The 19,712-nt window shown below is 41.1% G+C and overlaps 1 long non-coding RNA gene across 1 annotated transcript in view; it reads left to right on the top strand.

Annotated features, from left to right (window-relative positions):
• LOC110015628 overlaps nt 1-9,228 on the top strand; it is an 85,138-nt gene extending 75,910 nt beyond the window's left edge. Inside the window, exon 3 of the long non-coding RNA XR_002290864.1 lies at nt 8,869-9,228. This is a non-coding gene — a long non-coding RNA (uncharacterized LOC110015628). The remainder of the gene's footprint in view (nt 1-8,868) is intronic.
• The last annotated feature ends 10,484 nt before the right edge of the window (nt 9,229-19,712 follow it).

Here is a 19,712-nt window from a genome sequence, read left to right as displayed (position 1 = left end):
ATTTCTTATCTCTCTGAAACCACTGAAGCATCAAGAGGGCTGCTCTGAAGCTGCAAAGCTAATTAATCTGATTTGTGCCTGTTTGGCTTCTCACTAGCAAGCACATTTTTGAGGATAGCACCGTCATCTGCAAATCATTGTCTTTGGTAAATGGGAAATATTTGACTCTTCAGTCATCCTAACATGGACTGCTTTGCTTGGTGGTCTAAAGCCACACAAAGCCCAAGTTTACTGTGAGGCACATGGAAGCCCTGCTTAAGCCTCTTCCGTATGTCTGAGCATTACTGTAAACTAGTGTGGGCCACACTTTCAGAAATCTTTCTTCTTTAACTCCGCCACAGACAGTGAAGCAATGTTCAGCTCAAAGGGCACAATAGTGACGAAAAGATGCAACGTGACCTGTAGGCAGCAGCAAGCTCAAAGTGGGCTGTGTTCATCTGTGCTGTGAGCACTTCCAGTCCCACTGTGCAGTGAAGGGGCGCAGCCATTCACAGCTACCACTCTGGGGTCCACATGTGCGCCGGAGGTCCTCATTTTGACTTTAAATGATTTTGACACCAAAATAAACAAAATCTTCTCACTGCACTATACAGGCCTGCAAAATTATGGGTACTGGGATGGATATGCAATTACAACAACTAATTTGCGGTCACCAAAGCAGCCCGTTTCTCTGTGCCCCCAGCCGCCCTCGGTTTTAGATATTGGGAGCATGTGTGTGTGGGAGTGTGTCTGTTTGGCATGTGCCTGTGAAGGGGCCGTGGGAGAAGTTCCCCCTCACAGCTGTAGCAAGGTCAGGCAGCACCGGGGCGATTAGCATTGCTCATCACGTACAATTAGGGTTAGCGCTCTGCAAGGAGGCATCTGTTGCTAATTGAAGCAGAATAGATGGAGGATGTCCATGCTTTCCCTCTGCAGGAGAAAAAAGTGGAGTGTTTTCAACTGGAAATAAATAGATTTTGGCTAGTGTGAAATTAGAACTGCGACCCACCTGCACATCGCCCAGAACGCTTCTTTCAATAAGAAGGATCATGTGTAGGTATATATTTATGTGTAATTACTTGCACCAATAAAAGTGATTATTTTGACTAATAGGCCGCACATTTGCCAGTACACAAATCAGAGATGGATAAAGAGGCTGGAGTTATTAATGAAAAAAGGGGGAAGGGAAGCGGACACGGGGGGGGGGCTGAGGACGTCGGAGAAAGGCCAAGGCGAGTCCGTGATGGCAATCTGATGCGACTAAGCCATGCATCCACTGGCCAGTCGACATCAGCCAGCGCCTCCGACCAAAGCTCCCAGGCCCTTCATGCCAAGGCCAGATGCTGACAAAGACAACCGAGCCATGCAGGCTCAAACCAAGGTCCAAATCAGCTTTTCATTCCAGAGAATACTATTAGAAACGCATAGTCTTGATAAATGACATGAATTGACAAGTAATTTCAATGTATTATCTGCAAATATGCACAATATCGAGTCTATAATAAGACTTCTGATCAGAGTTTTTTCTTCTTCAACATTGACACTCCAAATGTACTTGTTTCCCCCATAAAACTGAATTAAAAACTATTGTGTAAACTTGAAAGCAGGAATATATTACTTGAATAAGATTAATTTTTTCTAATTTTTTTTTCCTGTCTAGATTGTTTTTGGTATTTTACCATTTCTGGAAATTTACAAATAAAGTTTGTAAATGTCGAAGAAGGTGACAGACTGTGAGTAAACCTTATACATATTTCACCTGAGTGCCACACTGCCTAATGAATTTTTCTAAACACAAGTGTGCATGTGCAGAAGTTTCCCATTGGAGTGATAAAGCATATCAGAGTTTATCCTCCTTGCCCTTCACGGTTAGAGTTTGCTGTTGAATGAGGTTGTGTCCCGTCTTCAGAGACCTTAAAAACCAGACTTATCAACATTGTTGCTCGGTGCCATGCACTAGAGATTCAGAAGATGTAAAGCCTTCCTCACTGTGTCAGTCATGAACCCAGAATCAATGATTTTTGGAATATTTTTCAATTTTACTACTGATTCAATCTTAAGTTTTGCATATTTTGGTAAAATGGTTTGGTCTGCCATGTTGTGCTGTGGCGTGGTGTGGTCTGGCATGGCATGCAAATGACAGCTAAGGGCCCCCTACAGATTTGCCTCTTACAATGTTATGTTGCTTCAGACAGATGAGGTGTTTATTTGTATAAACTCCTTTTGTATTTCAGGCCAACTGTTGTGTTTTATTTTATTTGTGTGTATTTCTTTTTGATACAGGGAAAATGGAATAGTTGAGATGGAGTAAAATGGTACAAGAAAGGAAAAAGGGGAACATGGTTGGAGAATGATTACAGAAACATAGGAGGGGGGGTAAGATCACAAACAAAAAGAGCAACATGTTGCTTAAGGTTTATCATTAACACTTGCATATAAAAATGTTACCAAAAGAGTTGGGCCTGTCAACAGACACACCTAACCACACAACTCAAATATTACAACCATATCTGTTGGCTGCAAGAAGGCAAAATGTCCTTTTTAATGACAAAAAAAAATGGGTTTACTACAGTTTAGAAGTGACAAACATGTCATCAGAGCAACATGAATGTCTTATGTTACAAATTTGTTTGTACCAAAAATGTCATTATGTTATAAAACAATAAGGAAAGTGTCATTATGAAATGACACATGTCTGTTTTCATCAGCGGCAGCTTACAGCTCTTTTATATAAATATATATATATATATTTTAGACCTAATTGGTCCTCTAATTTTGACCGATCCCCAAAACCTTTAGTATCAAATCCTAATCACTTAAAATGTGTTTCTATTAAAAGCCCTTTGAGTAAATAGAACTTTATGAAACATTTTCTCAGAGATTGTATCCCTAAGTGATTTAGATATTATTTAATAAGTGTTCTGTTACTTATGACACTCAAAATAAAAAATACAAAATCACTGTTTATGGAGTTAGAAAAGTCGGAAGAGGTGACTACCTAAACTACTTTACATGGAATAAAACCTGTCTAAATTATTATTACTTTTTTTTGTAGAATTTTGATTTTCATAGTTTGAAAATTTCCCTATGAGCTTAGATTCTTTTATATATTTTTAAGGAGCATCCTGACTCCATGTCGGACTGAACCTCACTATAATTTGAACAGAAAGAACTTTGGAGCACGCAAAAATAATCCTCCACCATAGCAGTGAGCTTGTACTGCAGAAATTGATTCTGTTTAAGGCTTGTTAATCAGCGGGAACCATTTGAGTCTGCCTGGTCTACCTACAGTAGCTTTTAAATCTAGCCTTGTAATAACCCTGTGTAATTAGGACTGAGACATACTAACAAGAAGAGACTACCATCATCATCACACACACCACATCATCATCACTCAGCCGGCTCATCATCATCACCATTCTCATTATCAAGCCTAAGATCAAATTCCAGCCTACCTCCAGGATAGTGGGACTTCAGTGCACCTGATGTATTGTGCGTCATTAGATTGTTGTTATTACTATGCCATGGGGAGTCAAACAGGATGGAGATTCACTCCTGTAATATTCTACTCAGCCTACTAAAGAGGATCCACTTGACATTCTCTACCAAATGACAACAATATATTGAAGCAAAGGGGTTGACACTTTAATTTGTTTACGCTACCGCTCTTTTCTTGCCATTTCTTTCTCATCCATACATATGAACATCTCACATGCCCACGCCAAGTTTCTGTGGCTCAAAATGCTATTGTAGAACAGCACAAATCTTTGGGTTCTTTAGTCCACTATTAATCTTCAGGGAGATAAATGAATCTGTCTTTTCTTTTTAAATTTGTCTCAATTAGCTTTAGCTCAAGGAAACAAAACCCACATGTGACATCAGTGACTTGTTGAAACGGTTTGTCCGAGCGGCCTCAGAGGGCCTGACACCTTGCCTCAGCTCAGCGCTGCAGGGCAGCTACCGCTAAAAAGGCAGCTGTTCTGTGATCGATGACTTCATCTAGTCTGTCTGATTCCTCCACTTGTGCTGAGAGAACGCTTAATGTAACAGGCCCGCGGAGAAACGCCTTGATTAAATTGCGAGAGCACAGAGCCACGGGGAACCACTTACAAGAAGAAGCTTTCTTTGCAGGAGTCTTTATCCAGTCACACACTCACTGCCTGACGCGTGTGTGATGACACAAAGACACAGCACCTTGCTCAGATTCCCTAAGTAATGCGTATGAACATATAGATCATCCACACACCCATCTTCTCTACTCTGTTGGTAGCAGGTCCAGATCATCCAGCACAGCTGGTACATCCAAATGTTGACTCTCCGGTTGGGGAGGATTTCTGCGGGGATTTACCGCATCACCGTAGGCATTGGGTTCGGTGTGAGTCCATCAAGCTTTATCTCTCCCCAAGGTATATGCACAAATCTCTCCAATATAAAACCTGTTCTTAATTCTGATTCCTTAATGCATTTCCTGTGGAGAAGACTAATCACTCTCAGTTAGGCCTCAGACAGCTCACTTGCAAACTTTCAACAAAGAAGCTGGAACTCTTTTGAAGACCAAATTTCCTTGTTTTGTTTCTTTTCAATTAAGACTCAACACCTTGCAGGTCTGGTATGTACATACTCACTTTTTCACACAATGTGTGTTTCTCTCTCTCACTCACACACACATTAAAACTGGTAACACTTCTTTCCAAGCCCTCCCAACATCTGCTTGTTCTTCCTCTGATTAAAAAAATCCTCTGCGTTTCATTATCGCTGATTTGCATAGTAATAGCGTGCATATTAAGCAGCTACTTCAGAGGGTGGGCGGTCTAATGAATGCTGCAGTCTCCTCTGTTTTAACTCAATTTTTCCTCATCCATATTCAGCCTTGTGTGCCCCCCACACACCTCCCCTTACAGCTCCATCACGATCCCTCTTGCCCTCAGGGATGGCAATTCTGTTTCCGCTGAAATGCTTCCTCTAGCCTCTCCCCAAATCCCAGAACCCTCTCCATTAATCCAATTAATTAGAGCCATTGATATGCAGCCCGCTAAGACCAAGCAGCTGTTTGCCTGCCAATTGCCTCGCAATGAAGAAAACGACGGGGGTGGACGGGGGTCAGGTTATGAAGTCCTACCATGCAGCAACACTTTGCACTCAGCAACAAGAAAGTTGCCACACACAGTGATCCTGTGTGAGGGAAGCATCTCCTGGATGAGCTAGCTACGTCCTGATAGGTGGAACTCATACAGCTTTTTCCGTCTTATGTTTAAAGACCAAATGTGTTTTTACTTTTACGCCATCAATAAGCCATTAGCATTTCCTGGCATTTTGCCACTGTTTTGACTCGCCAGATCTCTCTGGAAGACTGGCTTGTTCAAACATCAACACAGAACACAACAGCAGTCTCCAGCAATGATATCCATTTTCTTTTATTTACACTTTTTTTTATTACCCTGGAGCATAAGTTCCTTCACAGGGAAGCAGAAATGAGGCTAAACTGGATGAGAAATGGAAATGCACACCCTTTTATTCAATCAGCCACCACATACCCCTCTGAGCTTTGACAAAAGTAAACTAAATATCCATAAATGGATAATAATTCTTCCAATAGGAGACTGAAAATAGAAGGAGGGCAGGGAGATGTCCCCTGGCACCAAAACTAAGAGGTGTATCAGAATTACTGTGCAGAAATGAACAGAGCAACAGTGTCTAATGTTTTGTGACACAGCACGAAAGTGAGCTCCAATTCAGAGCTGAGACCGCTCATTGAAGATATTAGATTAAGAAGTGCTGGACTAGCAGGGTAATTCACTTTTCTGCTTCACTGGCTATCATTGCCAAGTAAAAGAATGCTGGTGGTACACCATCACTGTTTTCCCCTGCAGCATTTTTGGCGTCCCCCTCCTCCTTCTTTTCTTCCCTCGATTCTCCTAAAACACAGAAGGCATGTGTTCGTCAGAGTCACTCAGAGGTCCTGAACTTGCCTGTTGTCACGATTACACTGTTAAACTTTAACAACCCATGCTACAGTAAACTTTGATTATGGAAATTGGGTAAAAGATGGACCAAACTAATATATTAGATTATCAATAAAGTGAGATGATAAAGACATTTTAGTTTGCTTTCTCAGTTTTCGTATTTTATTTTATTTCTGATTGTTTTAAAGCTGTAGTCTCACAAGTGTTTTTTTTGGGTTAAAGTCCTACTCTGACAATGCTTTGATCTATTTTAAAAGCAATCCCAGTGGTCCTTTAATTATGATTATGCAGTTTTTAGCCAAAATTCAAAAACCTTTTTTCTTTAGGACATAGTTTCTGCAGAAGAGGAAGTGAATTAGAAATTACCCTCTACATTAAAGGTGGACTTATTGGCATGGAGGAAGTCCGTCCTTATTTCCCATCATCTATCTGTTCTCGTGTTCTTCTGCTAGCTTACAGCCCCTAAAACCAACAATACAGATGCAACAAAAATGGCGAGCAATATTGGATCTATTCAATTCGAGCCAGATGCAGGCTCAGATGAGGAAAACAAAGACGTACATTAATCTATTTGTCTGCAAGTGGATCAATCAAAATGGAGCGGAGCAGGGAGCTTGTGGCCCGCTGATTGTAGCTCCGACATCACTGCACCAAAATCAGGATTTTCTTCAAAGTAGGTCTTTAAGGTTTTTCTTTGTACATGTACAACAGGTACAGCATGTACAGCAGCCACAGCCAGTGTAAAATGTGTAAAAATGCGCTGAATTGAATGTACTTTAAGACTATTGGTTCTGAGAAAAGAGGGAGAACTTGTAAAGCTAATTTACTAATTTAAATAAAACCTAATTTATTTGTGCTAATTTGTTTTTTATTGTGGATACGAGTGAGGAAAGTTCTTTACTTAGGACTTTGGAGACTTTAAGTAACCCGGCAGTTGAGCTCATGGTTTGTTTATCACGTTCTCATACAGTATTGATCGTTTCTGTACAATCAAGTTTACCTGTTTTTATACACTAGAGGGGCTGCTTCTGTAACTAAATATTGTTCTTTTATGTGTCATTTTATGGGATATTTTTCAAGTGTAATCACAATGTCATTCCTATCATGCATGTACAGAATTGTACTGACAATTCTAACAATTAAATTTTTTGCCAAAACACGGAAATAGTGTGCGGTAAAAACATATGCGCTTCCTGCTTTTAAAGAAATAAAATGAGAGCCAGTTCTGCTAGTCAAGTGAGTTTGATTAAAAATATGTTTGGGTGTTTTGGTGTTGCGGATTATTTAGTAATTTATTGAGAACTGCCGAAAAAACACAAACAGGAATTACTTCTGCTTTTTGTTAGTCTGCTAGTTATTACAGGGTCATTTTCCTGGGATTTTTTTTTGTGAACATCATTCTGCCGAAAGAAAGATTTGTAATGACTGGAAGATGTTCAAACGGTCCATGTCAACAATGTCTGGACTTTTAAATGACCCTCCCAATGTTAAAACAAACAGATTCGAACAAAGCAACGGCAAGAATGGGATCAATCCCGCTGACGGAAAAACTAGGCGGACCAAGATCAAAGACTCATCTATCCAGCAGAGATCATTCATAAGAAAGCTTGGGCTGGAAATGCACTTTCAGTCAACATGCTGTGTCCATATTTTGGAATCAACAGCTCTTTGGGAGCCTTGTGATTGAAAATTATTGTAAACTTAGCTGGATTACGCATGTTTTCTGTAGCTGGCTTAGTACAAATGTTTGGTAGTTTTATTATAAACACTCTAGGCTTTTTTTCCTTCTTTTTAAAGGGAATGTCATCTTTCTTCAGCTTCTTTTCTATGACCAGTTCCATTCTCCCCATGGCAGCTAAGTTGAAGTTTTTTGAGCTGCGGAAATACAGCGTTATTGCACTCACTTATGAGACTCCCTCTATTAGGAGCTTGCAGAGGTGCAACTGGTGTCGGACTGTCTCTGTTTGCTCCCAAGTCTTGTGTCAAGTCTCTGGTTGTCGTTCATGGTGTCTGACCCATTTTTCTGTCTCTGACCAAGCGTTGATTTTAAGCCATGACCTGTTTTTCTTCCCGTGTTCTCTGGAGGGTTTGGGTAGTGGATCTGATTTGTTTGTCCTGTTGGAAGGATTTGAGTCAATGACCCCTGTTGTTTTCTGACCAAGAGTTGAGGCCAGGGGACTTGTCACTGTGGCAAAAAGAGGAGTGGAACAGGAGTGTTTTATTTTAGGATTACATCAAGCACAAAGTTTCTTTGCTGGCATCTTAGCTTTTATGCAGTGCTGGTTCTTTTATGTTATGTTTTATGTTTTTTTAGTTTTATCCACAACTTTTCCTGGAAGAATAACCGTTGCTGAGAGTGAGAAAAAGCAAGGACTTCCTGGTTGCTACACATATGTGAGCCAGTGTTTCTCTTCACCTAGAGGCTGCTGTGCCATCTATCATCCAGCCATGACTTCCAACTCCTGCAGAAGTCCAAAAAAAAAAGCATTTTACTTATGATCAAACCATGCTCATTATAAAAATAATTACATTTAGTGACAGCAATTAAATAGTTTGCTGTTAATGTGCTGAGACACAGCAGGCACACACATATTAGTTGGTGACAAAAGTCAAGCATGGTGGTGGAAGAGTAATGGTTTGGACTTGTCATTTGTAGCTAAATCCCATTTTGCCTTAGTAATCATTCGTTAAATAATATATAATATTATTGTCATGGCGCCTCTGTCAGCCCCGCCCCTTTGCTCTGCTCCTGACTCCACCAGCTGTGACCAATTAATCCTCATCAACTCTGCCTTCTTAAGGAGACCCAGCTCCACAACTCATCGCCAGATCGTTACCCCTTATGGTGACTAACCTGGTCTCAGTCTCGCTCATGTTTATGCATCCTATGCTGATCTCGCAACTAACATTATTATTCCTGTCTCAGGATTCCTGCTCTCGAGTGTCACCTGTGTGGAAGTCAGTTCGAGCCCCCCTGCTGTTCAGGAAACACCACGCTCCGCTAGCCGCGCTACTACCTCCAGCCACGCCTCAAGCTTCGCTCCTCTCTGGATCACATTCACGGTGTCTCCATCTTCCTGGAAGGAAGGAATAAAAATCCTTACTTACCTCTCACCTAACTGTGTCCTCATTCTGGGTTCCAGCATCTGGGTCTGCCGCTCCTCCGAATCATGACAATTATATTTGAAGATATAGCAATCGCTTGGATCAAACTAAATACATTTTTCTTTTGTAAATTTTGCCTATGTTTGTTATTTAATTAATTAATTTATTTATTTATTTACTTGTTTGTTTGATTATCTTCTGCTTAGTATAGCCTTTTGGAGCAACCTTGTTTGTGAACTGTTTTTTTTTCCCAAATAAACTAAATTAAACATTGCGCATTTATGGGTCTCTCTTTCTGGTTTCAACAGTGCACAATAAAGAACGTCTTTGTGGAATAAATCAAGAACTCAAAGTTGTGATAAACCAACTACATGATACCATAGGTCAACAGCACCAATGATCAAGTGTTTATTAAATTATGGATGAACTTTATACACATAAACAAATATGAGCCACCTTATCTAGTGAGACTGTGATGGAAAAGGATTAAGCTTCTTATCCCTTGTGCTATCCTAGGCACTTTAACATTGGGAGTGGGGTCATCTAGACCAGTGTTTTTCAACCTTTTCTGAGCCACGGCACACTTTAACCTTAAAAAGAATCCCGCGGCACACCAGCATCCAAAAATTAAAAAAAAAGGAGAAACTCATAGTTTGTATTGATCTACAGCCCCTCCACAATCTCACATGCATTTTTGAGATAATTGTTACAGAAAAAGCTGGAAACTGCAGCTGTTTTTTTCTAAAAGATGCAATAAAAGTTAAGTTAGAAGATTTAAAAACAGTTTGTGTGTTCGTTAGTTTCAAGACGTTTAACAACAGATCTCCTTTTGCGCTGTCACTCTCACAACCCAATGCATCATGGGAAATGTAGTGCATAAAACGGCCGGAGATCGGTTTTCGGAGCTTCATTGTTTTGTTCACTTGTTCCACGGTCTGATACCGGATTCTGTGGAAAGCTACACCGCTAAAGACGAGCTTTAGCTGGTATTTCTGTTAGAACTGAGCGACTTTACGAGCTAAATCGGGACAAGGAAGTGAAGACTTTAAGCACTTCTGATTGGTCAGACCGATGACATGTGATTAACCCCCCCAACACGCAACTCTTCCAAAATACAGCCGAAGGTGCAGCTGAATCGCGGTACAGTCATTCTTATCAAAATGTCTTTAATAAAATAAAATAAACGCAAAGAAAAGGTATTTTACGATCTTTTATATTCCTAACTCCTCAGTGTTTTATCAGGGCCTGTTTGGATGAACAGAGAGCTAAAATCCTGGAGATGGGAAATGTTTTTAGATCAGTTAATGAGGGCAATTTCCCACGGCACACTTGGCCATCTCCCACGGCACACTAGTGTGCCGCGGCACACTGGTTGAAAAACACTGATCTAGACCCACTAGACAGTGCTCTGAATCTTTTTCTTCAATGACTTGTGATCTTCACTGGTGTCCATGGATTTCATGAAATCTTTCCACCTTTATCCACCTTTGTCATGGTAGGGAGAACATGTCAATGCAAGGGTGGGGTCATCTAAGATAGCACAAGGGTTAAAGGTACAAGGGGGCACAATCGACTGCTTTGCTAAATCCATTTCATGTATTTGATTTGACAGAGGTATTATGAGTGAATTATCAAAAAGTTGCCTGTTGAACTCAACTCTCGGCTGTTTTTAAACGTTTTTTTGCTGGGTCGTGTGGCAGTACGCCAGATGTGTCAACTGCTTGCTCTCCCACAAAATTTAAACTTTTCCTTTTCAGTTCATGCATCACTCTGTTAGTGTGTTCTGAAGGGGAAACCAAAGACAAATCAAGACCAGCTTTGAAACAGGATGCTCAGTGCGATGGAGGTGAAATCAGATGAGCAAAGGGTCCATTTGTTTATCCTTGATGAAGTGTTGATGTTGGAGGTCTTTGTCTCAGGAATATACAAATCAGATTGTTTAAGAAACTTTGGTACCTCGGTTCAGGGGCTGACAAGAAAGCTTTTGCTTGAACATGAGCATGTTGCATGGGAAATGGGCAACAGAGGAGCTCTTTGTTTCGATTTCTTATGTTTTCAGCCTTCTCAGCTGCTTTTCTTAGACGTGGGAGAATACTAGTTGAGCATGAAATACAGCACACTCTGTAAAACTCACGATCAAGTTGTTTTGTTGCTTACATGCCAGATATATTTTTTGACATGTAAAGGACAACTGCTTAAACATTTGATGATAAAATGTGCAAAACCCCTGAAAGTGGAGCTGAAAAGCTAACCTTACTCACGCTGGACTGAGTCAGAACTCCGCAGGATCACTGTGCAGAGATGAAGTGAAGGAGGAAAGAAAGAAAGGAGGTGTCTATTCATCTAGGTGAGGAAGTGCCTCTCTGTTGCCCCCCACACCCCCAAAACCGCCTTCTGAGGCAGGGAGCTGTGACTGAAACACATCGTTGCACCTCACCCAGGATGAGCTCCAAATAAATGGGGGGTGGGGGGTGCAGAAAGCGTTGGAGAGGGAGGCGAGTGGAGCCTGAAAAGGAGAGCTCCTTAAAACGAGCTGTCAAAATAATGAAAACAAATGGCAATGGAGTCTCCAGAGATTGAGGAGAACTTCATTTGTGAAGCGTCTTCACAGGGATCCTGCTGCACCACAGCGAGCCCTCGCTTCAGAAACCAAGGGGAGGCCCCACCCTACATGACTGCGTGGAACTGAAGAGAAGAAAAATGAGAGCACTCAGTGCAATAATTGTTCAGGGTCAATTATTCCCACAGTGGAGCAAATCAGACTGATATGTGGGAACATGTGGTTGGGGTAGAGAGCTGCTATTTCCCTTCTGTAGATTTGTTCCTCTGTGATGCCTAAGTCACACAAATGATTTGGTTTTGCTTTGATAATAAGCAAGGAATTTAAAGACCCACTGTAAATATAAATGTGTTTTTGGTGTTTTTAACATGTTCTTGTAGAATTTTCTCATGATAAAGGACACATATAAAAACTGCAGTTTTGAGTATTTCTTTAATCCTAACATTGTGAATCCGGATCAAAAGAAAAATATACCTTTTGAAAAAACTTGTAGTTTTTACGTAAAACTGCAATCAGCATATCACAATGTCCCTGCTCTGCTCCATTCCAATGCATCCACTTGCAGTCAAATCGTGATTCGTGTACGTCTTCATTTTCCTGTCCGAGCTGGAGCTCCAATATTGCTCGTCGCACCTGTAATGTTAGGTTGGGGTTGTGAGGGGCTGTAAACTAGCGAGGGAACATGTTGGATGATGGGAAGGGGATATGGCTTACTCTACGCTGACAGTCCCACCCAAAACTCAGAGAACTTTTTGATGAAATACTGACCCTCTCCAGGAACTATGTCCCAAGTTTTATGATTTTGTGTAAAAACAGCATAACCATAAATAAAAGACGACTGGGAACACTTTTACAATAGATCCAAACATATTAGGGTGGGATTTTAACTTCCCTTTTTTTAGCAAATACTGCAACAGTGGAAAATTTTCAGTCATTAAATGAAACTTGTTTTTGCAGGAAATAACTAAAATGTGCTCACATTCCCATCTTAAGCCATTATTTCCTCTGTTTCATTCCCTCTGCCTCTCTGGCAGCTAACATCTTTTTCTGCTTCTCACGGCTTCTCCCCCCTTATCCTTCCTCCTTCGCCGACTTTGACTTCATCTTTCAAGTGCAGCAGCCTCAGCAACATCTTCCCTCCCCATCCCCGTCCTTTCCACAATGCCGCCCGCCGCCGTCTGCATTCCTGTCACGTGCCAACCAAAGGTTATATGGCCCACTTTCTTATCAGCTGCATTGTGGGATATCTCGGCTCTCAGGCCTGTCTTCTAGAGAGCTATCTGTACCCCCTCCTCTCTCTGATGACAGCTGGGAGGACAACCTTTGTCGACCTTGTTTTTTTTTTCTTCTTTTTTTGCCTTAACAGAATAAAAATGAAAGAGAGAATGCAATGCAGAGAGAAAGAAAGGGGGGGAGAGAAGGTAAAAAAAAAAAAGTCCCCTGAGAGAATGTGTGATGAGATTGGTCTAGAGTTAGCCTTGTAAGAAAAATGCTGCTGGCCCCCTCTCCCTCTCCTCTCTCCAAGTACAGTAGACGTTGAATCAATATCATCCCCCCCCCCACCCCCCACCAGAAGCATTTTGGTCCTGCCCATGCTGTCCACCTGTCTGCCCGCCTGGAAGCAGGAGGGGGCAGGTAGGTAAGTTGCTGGTGGGGTTGTTCTAAGTCCATGGATGTTTGACAGAGCCGTCATGTTCAAATTCATTTTAGATCCAGTCAGACTTTTGCTCTAATAGGTGCACACATTTGAGGTCTTTGTGGTCAGAGGAGCACTTAGATCCATCTTTGCAGAACTGAGGCCTTTCACAGGAGAGAAACATCCACGGGATTTGATTCTGCAAGACACCGCTAAAGAGAAATCCTGGAACAAAAGTAATTTAACTCTAAAATGGTTGCTTCTTTTAACTCATACACGTATGCACGACAGACTGCTGTTATGCTTCCAGGCTTATGTTCTCTAACTTGGAGTTGTCAGGACCTTGCAGTTCTACTCCTACATGATCTGATTTATCCCTTATTTTCTGTTCCTTCAGGCACGTCTTCTTCTTCAAAGTCTGTCATCAAAATCCTACAATACAATGCAACAATATCAAAGGAAACACAGCTCAGCAGTGAACCTGACACCCTTGTCATCGTCCTCATCATCCCATTATTGTAAGAGAGGGACGACATACACTTCTTTAGACTTTATGCCTTTTCTGTGTGTTAATTCATACTTTGTCAAGAAATGAGGTCAAATTGGAAACAAAGCATACATGTAAAATACTGCAGAATTGAACAACACATACGAGCACAAACACATGCTTACATACAAGCATTTAGGCAAATAGGAGAGTTGGTGGACAATTTCTAGATTGATTGATTGATGGATTTTTGCTTATCTCCATATCTAGACTTAGACATGCCATTTGTTTGGGCAATAATTAAAAAATCAATTTTGCAGTCACATTTATTGATTTGGTCTCTGGTTTTGGCAGCCCGCAATGGCATTTCCCACATGGACCAAAGCATTGTGAAGAAAACCATCATGTCTGGGAAAAAGGCCTCTTTTTTAAATACTTGGTAGAAAAAAACACAGAAATTACAAGATTGTGCTGCCTGTTAACACTTTGCAGCTATTTAGATCCCACAGAGAATACCTTTCTTTGCCTGGAACTGGTATGTACCTGAATAAATACTATAAGTACTAATTCACATATTAAGAAAATATTTCATAAATCATAACATTTGAAGAACAATAGCCCAATGAGAATAATTACTTAAGGAACTCTGGGAAATTGCAAACATGAATACTCTGAATGCAACCTCTACAAAAAAAAGTTTCCAGTTTTTGAAACTCAACAATTTACTTGTTGTGTTTGTCTGATTTTAATAGAAGATAACAACATTCCTTTCCACTCAATCAAAATTTCTAATGCTGGGAAGCATTTCACATGGTTGCTTGAATAATTTATTGTTCCTTTTTTTTCCTGATCCATTTTCCTCCCATACAATATTTCCTGGGGCTTTGATAAAACAAGCATATCAGTGCATGTAGTGTAATAGAAGAACAGTGACAGCTTAGGTATGAGTTACCAGGGCCATGTAGCAAACAGAAATATCCATTGTTAGTCTGCTGGGATGCAGAACCAACATGCAGTCCTTAGTGGGAAGCGATGCACATTAGGTCCATGGAGCAACTCACTCAACTTGGATTCTCCTAAAACATGATGCACACATCACTTGCCGACACCAAAAGATAGTTTTGTTTTATTTAACGACCTTGCTTTAAGCGAGGACTTCAAATGTGCATTAAGATGGACAATAACGTACATGTGTATCGTTTATTTCAAAAACACAGAAATAAGAGTTTTGTAACGCTCTTGGGGCATCAGGAAATTAAAGGATACCATCTAATCACACTGATGCTGACTTGGTTTTTACATTTTTAAAGTAAATACATTGAAATACAAGGCAGCTTTTTTTTTTATAAAACATGAGGATGCTTTTGCATACTTCCTTAAAAAAAATTCACTAGGCTTTGAAAAATGTCAAGCAAAAAGCTCATGAAGATCTTTGATGCACAGAAATGTTAAAACATGTTTATTTTCCATGCACTGCATTACATTCTACAAGGATTGTCTCTCTGCTGGTAACCAGCAGTGTTGTTTCCCACCTGAGGCCAGCCGGTGAGGAGCTGCACTGTCTGGATTTAAAGCCTCCCTTCTTTTTTTTTTAAATTCTTTGTTGGGTTATCTATTCAGTTCCGCACAGGAGAGTGGGGTTAAGAGCAGTGATGGCGGAGCACTTAGCGAGTGAAGGCCGTGATGGCATGTGCTGGAGTGTCTTTTAATGAAGTCAAGGATCGGGAAGGAAGCACGGCGCAGAACACAGAGGATGATGTAGGTGGCGCTGTAAGAGTTAAGAGCATTTGTGTTTGTGTGTTGGTGGGGATGTTTGTTGGTGGAGATGACAGCAGGTTGGGTTCTGTGTCTCACACAGGGTGAGGGAGGAGACTGATGATGCGGGGAGCTTGGGGTGGGCAGGAGGGGGGCTAATAAGATGCCTTTTTATTGGCCCACAACCCCAGAGGAGCGTTTGTTTGTCTGCATGCATGATGGGGGGGATAAAAAGTTAATGCATAGGCACTGTGGTGCGTCCAACTGGACTGGTCACTGCTGCCCCCTGCAGGGCACCCCCTTCCTGCATGTTTGTGTGGGGGCGGCTCACATATTTGTGTTCTTGATGTCCAACGATGGGCAAACTTTACAGCATCTTAGATTACACTGTGAGAAATCAATTTTCTGTTTGTTTTAATGTTAATTAACATACCAATCACCGCTGTCTAACTTTTCAGCCCTTTGGTCATCAGGGTAAAGCATTCAGATAAATTTGTTCATTGATTGAGCACCAAGTAAGGATGAAAAACAAAGACAGATCTCTTCATCCAAAAATTCTGATTCTTTGTATGGGGAAAAAGTAGTGCGAGGTATCAGAGTTAAAAAAATAAGCAGACTGGCAAAGGAAGAGGAGACATAACATTTTGTGGGAGGTGTGGGAGGGGGGCGAAGGAGGGGATGAGGAGGATATCAATCGGGCGTGCGGTGCAGAGGCAGCCTGCCACAGTCCGCTTCATGACAAAGATTAGAGAGGGGATCAGTGTCATCAGCAGCAGGAAAGTAATGGCGCGGGCCAGGTTCAAGGCTGGAGCCAAGAACACATCAGCATCACTGCATTGTACCCCCCACCCCCACTTTACTCACCCCCCTAAGCCAACGCCCCCCGACATGAAATAGAGGTTAACCGCCAATCTAGAATTTTTCCCCATCTTTTACAGAGGGTGAAAACTACCGCTGGGAGTCTCAGGACAATTTTTATATGGGATTAGAAAACAAAAATCAATATTTAATTATCTTTGAGCTTTTTGTGTCACTGCATCTTTAGGTCAGTAAGTGTTCAGGAGCCGGGGTCGGGCCTGCACTTATAGTGCAGGAGTCTTAAAAGAACGAGTAACTTTTTTGTCATTGCGGGCAATTGATGGTGCATGAAGCTGCTGGATGACATGATTTGAGTTAGTTTTTTTTCCTTGCCTTGGCCCTTTTAAATTATTCTTTAAAATTCCCATCTCTGATCTGACAAACTTTCAGTTAAAGCTTTAACTCTCTTTAACTGAGTTTGATTACCGGCCTTTTCACATAACACCTCACAGCCGTACACAGACTGCACCTTCCTTCCTTCCTCAGTACATTAAACACTGACTGTTTATGTGGCTCTCAGACGCTGTTTCAGATTAAGGTAGGCCTTTAGCTTCTTTTCCCTGTGGCACTGGCCAATGAGGCTATGGAGTGGATGTGACGGCCGCTTAAGCGGTGACAAGCAGAAGGTCAGTGTCGCTGATGAAAGAGTGAGGCCAGCTGGCCCTCTCACACAGCCATCCTTTTAGCGGAACAGAGAGTCGCTCCTATTCAAGGCAGACACCCAGACGAACACAAGCTACAATGACTGTGAAGGAACGGGGAGCACGGAGAGGAAAAAGGAAAAAAAACTCTTCAGTTTGACAGAGATGAACAGATTAAAAGTTTGCATTCAGATGGGTTTCTCTGGCGGAGATTCTGCTCAGTGCCTTGTGTCATTTGTTACACTGATGAAGAGCAGAGAGGTGCACCATGAATCATGTGTGCCTCATCAGGATGCTCAGAAGTAGAGGCTGTCTGTACTTGACCGCAGCGATGCGTTTGTAGCATGCAAAAGGACCGTGGGACAAAGGTGCTCTGTGAAAAGAATTAAATTAAATTAAACTTTAATAATTCCACATACCACTCTAGAAAAATATCAGAAACTAAAGAACAGTATTTGATTAAAAAAAAAGTGAAATAAAAATTTAAACATCTCTGTCAAAAGAAAGTGGGGGAAAAAAATCTTAAAATCTAAAGGCCACTAACTGTGTCTGAATGGTTAAAGTCCCACTCCAATTGTCTTTTGATATGTTTTGAACGCATTCCCAGTGGTCTTTAATTATGTTTTCTTGAGCTCTGAACCATCATTGCTAGGACATAGTTTCTGCAGAGCAGCAAGAATTCATTATAAATGCTCCTTCAAGTTGCGGGCGTGACTGTCAATCATCCATTGTTTACACTCTCTGCCGCTAGGTTACAGCCCCTAACACACCCAACCTAAGGTCACCGTTGCAACAAAAATGGCGAGCAAGTTTGGAGTTATCCAGCTGTTTTTTAAGCCAGATACCAACTCAGATGAGGACAATAAAGACACATGAATCTAGTTGTCTACATGTGAATGCATCAGAATGGAGCAGAGTATACTATATACAATGGCAAGTCACAAGCCCCTATAGGGGCTTGTGACTTGCCATTGTAAGTCCTAAAATCACACTTTTTCCAATGACTTTGTTTTTGTTTGCTCTTGATTCACAACGATTTGAATAAAGAAATACTCATAAATGAATATTATGCTCGATTTTCTTTATAAATGTCCTCTATCAAGAGGAAAATGCAACAAGAACATGTTAAAAACACTAAAAGCCTAATTTTCATTGGATTGGGTCTTTAATAAAGATTTACAGCGCTAGGTATAATACGTTTTATATTTGTTTTTACATCCAAAAACATGGAATCCTTTGCTTTATTTCTGCCCCCTTCCATCTTTGTGTGTGTGCAGGTGGATCTGCTCGGTTCTCTGCTGAGCCAAGCTCCAGCACGACCATGCCTCATTTCACTTTATGGGAATGAGGGAAGTCCCATACACTGATTATCCTATATATAGCCAGTTGTAATCATAGACCAATGGAAAGAAGGTCAGTGTGAGGATACAGCCTGATACGGTATCACTGAATTATAAATGGGAAACTTGGTTTGTAATACAAAGAAGGACACAGAAAGTAGGGAAAAGGAGAGTTTAATTCTTGTTCATGGGGAGTTCAATAGGGTCAGTCAGAGGTGTTTGGCAATCAAAACTGTTCTCATAAATTGTAGCTCTGGAATTATAAGGGATACCAATGTAACATTGTTAAAGAGTCGTTCCAAAGGCGTTGTTGTCGTTGCTCATAAAAGTGAACTGTCAAGATTTTTCTTGCATCCAACCCTTTCCTTGTCTTTTACATCTCCTCCTCCTCCTCCGCCTCTCTGACACCTTCCCTGAGTGTAATACACACCAGCAAGAAATCGATACACACTCAGTCGAGAGCCAGGAGGAATTGTGGCAGTGTAGGCACCACACATTACAAGGTGGCCAAGGCCAATAAGGTGTGGAAGAGAGGAGGAGGAGGGAGGCAAAATTGAAGCAAGAGCTGAATTACACTTTGTGCACACAGACTTCTCTTGATGTCTGTCTTTTTTTTAATCAAACGTTATGTTTTATTTCTCTTTAACTGTAATCCCTAATTCATATTTGAACATATGTGGTCACTCTGAAACTGACATCAACACGGTAGCCTTACTATTCCCAATTGACAAGATTGTGTTTATTAGGGTAACAAAAGTGATGAAATGCACAGCGCCACAGAACGAGAATAAGCTATGTTTCCATAGCAACACATTACACTGCCAGCGCTGCATCATACATGTAAATGACAGACAGAAGCTATTACGCCCATTGAGATTTAGGAACGCTGTCTGTTCGCATGCGAGTGACAGTCTCAGTAAGATGTTTCACGTTTACTTTTCCATTTTTCTGCCAAGGAACAAAGCATTACCTGGAATTTAACAGGGGAATGCCACTGAGCTCTTTATGTGGAAAACCTGTAATTCATATTGATGGGATTTATTGAGGTAAAAGCAATGGGGAAAAGCACAGTGTGTTCTGGCTTATTTGATTAATTAATTATAACACATCCCAACAATTTTTTTTTTTTTGCCTTCTACTTCCAGTTCACCTGAAAAGTGGCTTATCTGTATAAATGGGGAAAAAAGTCTGACATAAAGGCAAGTAATACAATGAAATCCCAAGGAAACAAAAACAAGGGAGGAAATAGCTGGGGGAAAAAATCAGCCACTTTTATTCATTCAGTGCATCACAAAACACTTTGGTCGTGTTTACATTGTGGTCCAGTCAGTATCAATCAACTCTGTTCCTGTCACATTTGTTTGAGTGATTTGTTGCAACGTGAAAAG

The sequence above is a fragment of the Oryzias latipes genome, chromosome 9, assembly GCF_002234675.1.
Source record: "Oryzias latipes chromosome 9, ASM223467v1".
NCBI lineage: Eukaryota > Metazoa > Chordata > Actinopteri > Beloniformes > Adrianichthyidae > Oryzias > Oryzias latipes.
This window is presented reverse-complemented; position numbering and strand designations above follow the sequence as displayed.